Source organism: Cajanus cajan, chromosome 1 (assembly GCF_000230855.2).
Source record: "Cajanus cajan strain Asha chromosome 1, NIPB_CcT2T_4, whole genome shotgun sequence".
Taxonomy (NCBI): Eukaryota; Viridiplantae; Streptophyta; class Magnoliopsida; order Fabales; family Fabaceae; genus Cajanus; species Cajanus cajan.
The window spans coordinates 4,735,932-4,746,104 of record NC_138517.1 but is presented as its reverse complement, the minus strand read 5'-3'; the positions used below and the strand labels follow the sequence as shown (position 1 = coordinate 4,746,104).

Here is a 10,173-nt window from a genome sequence, read left to right as displayed (position 1 = left end):
TGTTGGTTTGCATTTAATGACCAATGGCGTGCGATCCATTCTGAACATACGCATCGATTATTTCTTTCTTTTTATTAACATTTATTATTAAATTACCAGGAGAGATAAATGCAAATGAATGATTATGAAATGCAAAGGCAATTGAGAGATTTCATAAATCACAAAACTTGATTTCATTGATCATAGAAAGTGTACAACTTATCATACAATGCTTTGAAGCAATTTTTTACAATATGAGAAAAGCCGATAAAAACCCACAGGCGGGTTCATTTTTCTTCTCCATTCGTCTTCGGCTTCCTCCACATGGCGTGCTATTGCTTCAACTTGCATATGGACGGCTTGGCTCATATCATCACTACTTTTCTGAGCATCCTTCGCCTTTTGAGTGTAATAGTTGATCATGGCCTGTAGCTCATTAAGCTCGTCTTCGGCTCGATCCTTCTCCTCTCGGAGTCTAGCCATTTGTGCTAGTCCCTCCCTTTCCTTTTTGCGGAAATCGGAAAGGTTTGCGGCTTGTTGTTTAGCAACTTCCCGCCATTGTTGTGCATCGGATCGAGTCAAGAGCAGATCTTCTTGCATGTTCTTGATCAACTGAGCCTGCCTTGCATGTTCGGCTTCCAAGTGTGCTATCTTTGCATTGACTTCTTGGAGTTGACTACTTGGTTCAACCTTTGGCATTTTGGATGCCCGAGTAGTCTCCTCATTGAGGTTAGCACACTCATCCTTGAGCCGCTCTATCTCGTGGTCTTTCTTCTTGCATTGCCTTTGAAGACCATCAATAGTAAAACTGGATTCTTCATTTTTTTCTTCAAGAAACCTCATTTGAGCTTCCATACTTTCCAGCTTTTTGGTCAAGGCGTCGACTTGTTCTTGCATTAACCTCCTTGTGGTTGTGGTTGCGCAAGAGGTGGATGGTTGAGGCACCCCTCTCTCGTTCCTCCATATCTCGTAGTCGGTGGAGGCGGATACCCGAGGCTTTCCAAGCTCTCGATCTCCTTCATAGATTGGTTTCTCCCACGCTCTAATGACAGCGTGCATGTCCCTCTGATGTTCGGAATCAAAGGAGAAACACAACCCTCCAAGCTCCTCTTTGGTAAGAACAATTTGAGTCCTCATGAGTTGCCTCATAGCCAATCTAGGTGAATAAGCTATGCAACCTCTGAGGCCCATTAATGGTACGCTTGGATAATTGCCGCATCTTGTTAATACATTGCTTGGACGGAACCAAGGACAAACCCACGTGAAGTGCTCAATACTCCACTGTTCCATCTCTTCCTTCCACTCGGAAGCATACCGGCGGCGTACGGGGATCTTCGAAAAAACTTCTCAAAGGGTCGGGCAAAGTCCCCATATGACTAGAGGCATAAAAGTGTGTGATGCCCCACACATACAACAAGGAGGTACAGCATCGGATAGTTTTCCCTTGCTTCTGTTGAGATAAGTTGACAGAAAGCAAAGTGTCGGCAAGAATGGCAGGCACGGGACTCTTCATATGTACGTCCCAAGCGAAGAAGGCGTCCATGGCAGCATGGTCCACTGTGTTAGCGTGAAAGGGGAATAAGATCATCCCAAACACGGCTAACGCTAGAGTCTTGTTGAAAGCTAACCAATCTCCCTCATCAGCCAAAGAAGAAAGGTGGTTTTCAATCATAGCCAGCTTCCAACCCTTGATACTGCCGTTCCCCACTAAAGCCGATAATCGTGGTGGCAGTTTGACTTGAGTGGCGACTCTCTCTACGGCCACATGATTTCCATGGAAAATATAGACCCCTGTTGATTTGGGCCATCGAAGCATGAGCTCGTACTCCTCGAGAGTAGGAACTAGGTCAAACTGGGGGAACTCGAAACAATGTAGATCGAGACTCCAAAAGTGGACCAATGCTCTCAGAAAGGATGGATCTACACAAATCTTCATCAAGTCGAGAACTCGTCCATAGGATTTTTCAAACTCCAAACGAGCCTCTCGTGGCATCAAGGTACAGAGGTGATCCAACCTCTCGGCACGGTATAATAAGAAGTCCACTTTCTTCAATTGCCCTTGCACTCCCCTAGATCCCTCCATGATCTACAATAAAATGCATGATATGAGATGATGGAGATGAATATGCATGCATAGTGTTTATTTAACTAAGCATTATCATGTTTTTGGGATTTTCCTAATATGATGCATGATATTGCTTGGTTTGGGTAAATATCATTATTTTTTTTGATATTTTGTACCTTTTTGTATTTTTTATATTTTTGGGTGAAAAGGAAAACTACCTATATGAATGCAATGAAGGTAGATGTTAACACCATGTACTAGAAGACCCTTATTTCTATTTATTTTTATTTTACTAGGGATATTGTATGTTTAAAGAATGCAAATGTATGCTCAAACAATTTCACATAATCAATGCACACACAATTCACTCATCCACGAACAGTCACGAGCGAATCACGAGGTAGGGGTCTCCTGCAGAAATGGTGCATATTCAAGGTAGGTTCTAACTGTTCTCACCAGTCCAAGGCCCCCAAGGTGCCCCCATTATAGGGATCCAATTCCTCTCGTCGTAGGTCGATGGAAAGTTCCAACGCACCGTCGGACTCAAGTTCATGGTTATCACCTTGAGTGATGTTTTCCGACAACGGTCTACGGGCACCTATAGACCCATTCGACAACCGGCCGTACTAACATCCACTCCCTATGGTTAATCACTCATGCCCCCCGGGTATAGAGGGAACTGTTGTGTGCAAAGGTTTGTGTGCAGTTTTTATTTCAAACAATTGCGTAAATTTAAAAATACAATAGTTATTAAAGCCATATAATAAAACATATTATCATACAAGCAAAGGGGTAATGAAGTAATTTTAACTTTTATTTATTAAAAATAATCTGTCACTAAATGGGACTGACTCTCGAGGCCTCCCCAGTGAAGTCGCCATCTGTCGCCACCAGGCCCGGAACGGGCTTTCGGCAATCGCGAGGGATGGTTGGACTCGTTTATTTGTTTAAAAATGTGGATTGCTAGAATGACTTATTCTCAAACTGAGACCTCGTCAAACGAGCAATTTTATTAAAAGGCTCACTAATCCATATTAATCCCAAGCGGGACCCTCCATGGATTAGTGGTTTTCGCAAAAGGAGGGTTCGTGGAGTCGCCACCAATGTTTTACTCAAAACATTGGAAAAAGGGATAAGGCAATTGATTAAAAATCAACCTTGGCCATTACAACCAGAGTTGGGTAAGGGAGTCGGTTACGCGTGAGGAAGGTGTTAGCACCCCACAGCGCCCCTTTCGGGTTCCCTATGACAGATTATTTTTTAAAATAACAGCGTAAAATTACTAAGTTACCCCTATTTATTCTAAGCAATTATAAATTGACTATCTACATGATGACAGTTTAAATATGCACACAGAAAGCAGTAAAAGGAAGGATTGAAGGGAAACCTCTTGAAGCGTGCTTTTATAAAAATGAACTGGGAAGCGTTTTGGCGTTCCCTCGCTCTACAAGCCCGCTCCTCGCTCTCCTAGAATAAAATTTTAACTAAGGGAATCAAAAAGATTTCCCCTCGACTAGGTTCGATCCTCAAGCAAAATGGCTCGGGGCTCAAGAACTTCGTCGGATCAACTCTCCGAGTGATTTCTAGGGCAGAACACTGCTCAAAAACCCCAGAATACTCAAGGAGAGGGCTGAAACTATGTTCAGAAGTGTGGAAGAACGTCCAAATGACGTCCTATATATAGGAAACAGGCGCAATACGGCCTACAGGGCCAATACGGCCGTATTGAAATTTTTGAACTTCAATACGGTCGTATTGGAGTTCAATACGGTCGTATTGAAGTTCAAAAATTTCAATACGCCCGTATTGAGCTCGCTGCGGTTGTATTGAAGTGTCAATACGGTCGTACTGACTTCAGTACGGCCGTATTGAAGCTTCAATACGGCCGTATTAAGTTCAGTACGGCCGTATTGGGCTTTTTCCCTCCGCTTCCTTATTTTTAGCTATTCTAAGACCTCTAGACCTACAGAGAACCCTCCTAGGGCCTTCCAGGAGTCCTTCTGGCTGATTATCCTTCAGTCTTCGAGAGTCTTCAAGCTTTATTTCCGACCCGGACAATTTTAGGGGTCTACAAGTGTGTATTTTTGTCATATTATAATTTTACTAAAAGATTATAAGTTAATTCCTAACTAGGAGGCCCTGCCACCTTTACTGGGATTAATCTATAATCTTTATTTTATTATTTCTTGACAATTTGATACTTACAGTTGAAAATTATGAATGTGCATCTTTTACCCAATGATACTTGAGATAATTATTTTATATTAGACTAAGAAAGAATTTATATATAGATGGTTTATATCTATTGTAATTATGTTGGGGTAGAGGGTGTCACATTTAGTGGTATCAGAGCAAGTCGATTTTATCAACCGTGTGTGTTATGTGCTTATCATGACTCTGTTGTGTACTCTGACTATGTCTTGTTTGTTGTGTACTATGATGATGATGTTCGTCTTGTGTTGATATTGTTGAGTTTGAGATTGTTAAGTTAGTTTGTAATCAGAGGAATGATAATCATGATAGTGTTAGCCAACTCGAATTATTAGAACCTTGAATGGGAGGTGATATATTGAGTGTACTAAGAGTTTATGATTGGTGAAGTTTCTGACATCTATAGTTGTAGCAGGTTGAATCTAAAGGTGGTTGTCTCTTTGGTGAGAGATCGAAATGATGTTAATTTCCTTAAGTGTTATTATTGGTATGTTAATTATTTATGGTTTAGGTAGCATGTGAGTTGTTTTGATTGAGAAAAGTAAGGAGAGACTTGAATGAGAAATTAAGTAGTGAATTTGGAAAAAGTTGAGGTATTTTGTGGCATTAGATATATTGATACATTATTGCTATTTGGTGTCGAAAATATTTTCATTATAGTTTGTTATGATAGTATGAGTATTATATCGACAAAATTTATATTTTGAGGTCTTTATGAAGAATATGGCTTTAGATATTATCTTTTCAATAGAACTAGGATAAGATGAAACAAAAATCTAGAACTTCAAGTTATGACTGCCTTGGTGATTAGAAATTTAGTAAGCACTGAATTTATTAGTGGTGATATTTGAATCTTTAGCTAAAGAGATGATCTCTTGGAAATCTTATGTCTTCATAAAGAGTTGTAGCTTATTCACTTAACTTTCGTTTGAGATAGGTTTGAAATCACTTGGATGAATACAACTCGGTTTGTCAGGTAGATATATGCTATCATGATATTTTGAGTTGTTAGGCATAAAAATAGATTTAAACTAGATTGTCTAAGTATGAATTTGGATTGTATGAGGTGAGTATTTTAGACCATGAAATTTCTTGCGGAGGAAGATCTACTTAAGTTGTGCTTAAGTGAGAGATACTTGAGTCAATTAGTAAAATCAGGAGTCTTGTTTGATAGTTTATATGAAAATTCAGTGAGTAATTTTTTTAACAGCTGTTCATGGTTTAAACTGCTCTCACTATAAAAATTGCTTTTGCCTTCGTTTCTTTGGTTATTAAGATGTTTCAGTTCACTAGGTTGTTTCTTGCCTACCCTTGGAATCAACCGTAAGGATAATCTATATCAGGAATTCTCGAACCTGTGTATATTTTTAACTACCCAAATCATTTCGTTGCTTACTTCTTTGAATTACTTACTATTACCTTTGACTGAATTGACTAGAAAGGAGTTACATTAGTATGGGATAACAATTGAGGAAGTAGTTTTCAAACTCTTAAGGAAAGATTGACTAGTGTTAATATTACTAGATTTTAGTAAGATTATTGTGATATATAAATATGTCTCTGAAAATAGGTTTAGGAAGAATATTGTGGCAAGAAGAAAAGATAGTAGCTTATGTTTCTAAGAAATTGAAAATTCATGAGAGAAATTACCTTACCCATAACCTTGTTAGCGACTTTGTCATTTATATTAAGATTTGGAAACACTAACTATATGATTCTATGGTTGAGGTATTTAGTGATCATAAGAACCTTAAATATATTTTGACCAAAGGGGTTGAATACGAGATAAAAGAAATAGTTGAAATTTCTTAAGGAGTAAAATTTTGATCTTATTATTTGGCTAAAGCCATTGTGGTGATTGATGTTTTGAGGAAATCTTTATCTTTCATTATGATTAGAGAGATGAATCTTTTTGGCTTAAATTAGAAATTTAAGTTGGATTATAAGGTTACTTCTAGTATTGTGAGATTAAGTATGAATAGCGAATGGATTGTTGAAGAAAATTATAGGAGCATAATTAGTTGATTTATTTTGGTAACAAGTTATAAGGCTATAGGTTAAGGTGATGGATATGATTATGACTTGGGTGAAGATGAAATGGTGAAACTTGAGAACTGATATGGATACCGAGTGTACATTATGCTTAGGTACCTGATCTTTAGAATTGATCATAGAAGAGTTTGAATTGGTTGTAGATAGAGTAGTAAAATTAGTGATCTGATATGTGTATCTAATGCTTAGGTGTTGATGTTGTGGCAAATATCTGGATTACAATGATAACCAAATTATTATTTTGATGATTTAAGGATTGAATTTGATTGCAGAATTTAGAAACTTATGCTTGATGTGTAAGATTACCATAGTAGCATTGAATTATTTATGTTGGAAGTAACTAATAGATGAGATTAGAGGAACTAGGAGTTAGATCCTTTATTAGTGACCCAAATAAGCAAGAGATTAGAAAGGACACAGTTGGATGTTTAGTTATAAAACTTGAAAGGACATAAGAGTACTCTTAACATTTATTTAGGAGTTACTAAAATGTATCAGAGTGGCGCAAGGGAAGCGTGATGGTCTAATATGGAAAGCGAAGTAAAGAACTTGAATCAAGGTATGGAGAGTGAGTTTAAATTTGGAGTGGATGGAGTTTTGAGATTTAAGGATAAGTTGTGCATTCCTAGTGTGCTAGAATTTAATAAAGCAATCCTAGAAGAAGGTCATAAGAGTATCTTTAGTATCCATTCAGAAACTACTAAGATGTACCAAAATCTTAAGAAGATATTTTGTGACCTAAGATGAAGAGAGGAGTAAAGCAATTGTATATTTATGGCTAGCATACTAGAAGTTTTTAAGAATCTTGTAGCACTTAGATGCTCCATTTTGGAAGTAAGATGGTGAATAGATAGACCCTAGTGGAAGATTTGTCTAAGACGCTTAAGAAATTGATTTTGTTTGTGTTTAAGTGGATAAATTCGTCAAGATCTTTCCCTAAGCAAATACTTTGAGGAAATTGATAAAAGTTGTACATCAACAAGGTAGTGATGTTGCATAAGAATTAGAAGTAAGAATGCGAAGAGTTTACCATTGCAAAAATTTCGGGGACGAAATTTCTAAAAGGAGGGGAGAATTGTAACATCCCAAATTTTAGTCAATGAAAAGAAATATTTTTTATGTATTTATTATGTGAATAAGTATTTTATTTATGTATTTTACTATTCACATATACGTATTTTACTATTTATGTATACGTATTTTACTATTTATGTATACATATTTTACTATTCATATATACGTATTTATGAATAGTGTTTTACTATGCAAATAGTGAATGGCTGCGCATGAGGGGCGGCTACGAGGGGCTGCGGATTCTTAAGTTTCAAAATTATAATTAATTTGAATATTTTAATGAATAGTGCATAGTAACTTATAATATTATTTTAATGAATAGTGCATAGTGCATAGTAACTTCAAAATTTCTATAAATAGGGGCCTAAGGTTTTGAAAATTCAGAATTCTAGAGAGAAGGAAATTCTGGAGAAATAGAGAGAGAAAGTAAGAGAAAGAAAAGGAGGTTCTACTCTAGTGCCTTGTTTAAGGAGAAAGAGGAAGAGATTCTGCCCTAATTCCGATTCCTTTTAAGGAAAGATAGAGAGGAGGAGATTCTGCCCAAATTTCTGTAAACCCAGGTAAGGGGGGAGTGGGAAACCTCGCTTGGGGATGTGGGAATAATTGTTAAATAGTTTGTTTGTTGGATTGGCTCCCGATCCCTTGCCTGTTGTTTATTTCTTTGAATATGTATTATTGATGTGTTTTGTTTTATATCTTATTTATTTACATATTAGAATCTGTTATTTGAATGGAAGGCTAAGCCTCCTAAGTATTTATAAATTTGTAATCTATTATTTAAATGGAAGGCTGAGCCTCCTTATTATCTTATATTACCTTTTAAGCTTCCTACTTTACTTAAAAGATCTTAATATATTATTATTGAAAAATATGATACCTAAGCAACCTCTGGACTGTTGGATTGTTGGACTGTTGGACTATTGGACTGTTTGGACTGTTGGACTGTTTGGACTGTTGGACTATTGGACTATTAAATTGGATTATTGAAATAATTCTTAATTATGAAATATGAATATGATATGTGTAACATGCTAAAGGTTGAGTCTGTGAATGTATGACATGCATCATATGCACATATTACTCCAGGTGTGCCGCTGAGGCCGCATACCCACGACTAACAAGGTGTACCTTTGGGTCACCCACGATATGCTAACGAGGTGTATGAACACCAATGATAGGTGTACCTTAGGGTCACCGACAATTGTATAGGTGTGCCTTCGGGTCACCAATGATGATATGTGAACTTCCGTATGGCGCCACATGCATACATTAGTGAGTCAAGTCAAGGAAATCATTATACATAAGCATATATGTGAGATTGATTATATATGTGAATTATATTGCGTGTGTGTGTGCTATTTAACTTTTATTTCTATATCTGCAACTGAGTGAGAAGTTTCTCACTCCCTTGTCATTTTTGTGTATATTTAAATTATGATGCAGATAATTAGCATGAGGCTGAGGATGTTGGTGGTGAAGCTTAGGCTTCTGTTTGGGTTTCGCTCTGATAGGATGTGACATCGGGATTAGCTAGACTAATTGTTAAATTATTATTATTTTTCTTTTGTAATTTTTATGTTATTTATGTTGAAAGTGTGTATTTTTGTCATATTATAATTTTACTAAAAGATTATAAGTTAATTCCTAACTAGGAGGCCCTGCCACCTTTACTGGGATTAATCTATAATCTTTATTTTATTATTTCTTGACAATTTGATACTTACAGTTGAAAATTATGAATGTGCATCTTTTACCCAATGATACTTGAGATAATTATTTTATATTAGACTAAGAAAGAATTTATATATAGATGGTTTATATCTATTGTAATTATGTTGGGGTAGAGGGTGTCACAATATATACTCTCTATTTCACTGTTTCATTGCGTTATATCTTATAACATCTCGTTTTCGTTTGGTATATTTGTTCTGTCCCGAAGAAAGAAGTGATTTTTCGTCATTATGCTTGACTGTTGAATGATTAGTATTAGCCTTATGTTTTTTTAGTAATTTTGATTGGCTTTGTTTGTTTTAGATTATTTTTAGTTTGATTTGTTCTGTTATACATTCTAGGCTGCTAAAGAGATTGAATTTATCTCTCTGTTTTTGGTTGTTTCTTGTAATTGTTTATGGGTTGAAGGACTCATTATATTTCATTTTAATATATTTTATTTTACCTAGGAAAAAATCTTATTTTTCTTTATAAAATATAATATAGATATTTTATTAATAATTTTGATATTTTTATTTTTATAAATGAAAGTTGATTAACGTTTATTTTATTATTAAATTTATTATATTTTATGATAATTAAATATGTTGGTTTTGGTAACTATTGATAATTGTATTTATATGAATATATTGTGAGATTTTATAATTAAAGATTATATTAATTAGGCTTAATTGCGTTTTTGATCCCTTAAATATTGCAATTGTGTAATTTTGATCTCCAAAGTTTTAATTGAGTAATTTTAGTCTCTAAAGGATTGCAATTGTGCAAGGTCCTTCAATTTTTAATTGAACAATTTTAGTCCCTCAAATATCATAATTGTGCGATTTTAGTCTCTCTCATTAAAAATTTAATAATTTTAATATATATATATATATATATATATATATATATACAACGTTTCAAAATTATACAATTATTTGTCTATTCCAATTAATGCATATTATAATTTTCTTCAATGTATCAAATGATATATATTTATCTTTAATAAATAAATAAAATTTATATATTATTATTTTTATAATATTACTAATAAATTAATATCAATAATATTATTAGTGTAT

The 10,173-nt window shown here is 35.2% G+C and overlaps 1 long non-coding RNA gene across 1 annotated transcript; it reads left to right on the top strand.

Annotated features, from left to right (window-relative positions):
* The first annotated feature begins 7,778 nt into the window (after positions 1–7,778).
* On the top strand, positions 7,779–9,142 carry LOC145957102 (uncharacterized). Its single transcript, XR_014433524.1, has 2 exons — positions 7,779–7,941; positions 8,825–9,142. It is a non-coding gene; the product is annotated as an uncharacterized LOC145957102 (long non-coding RNA).
* Positions 9,143–10,173: the final 1,031 nt, after the last annotated feature.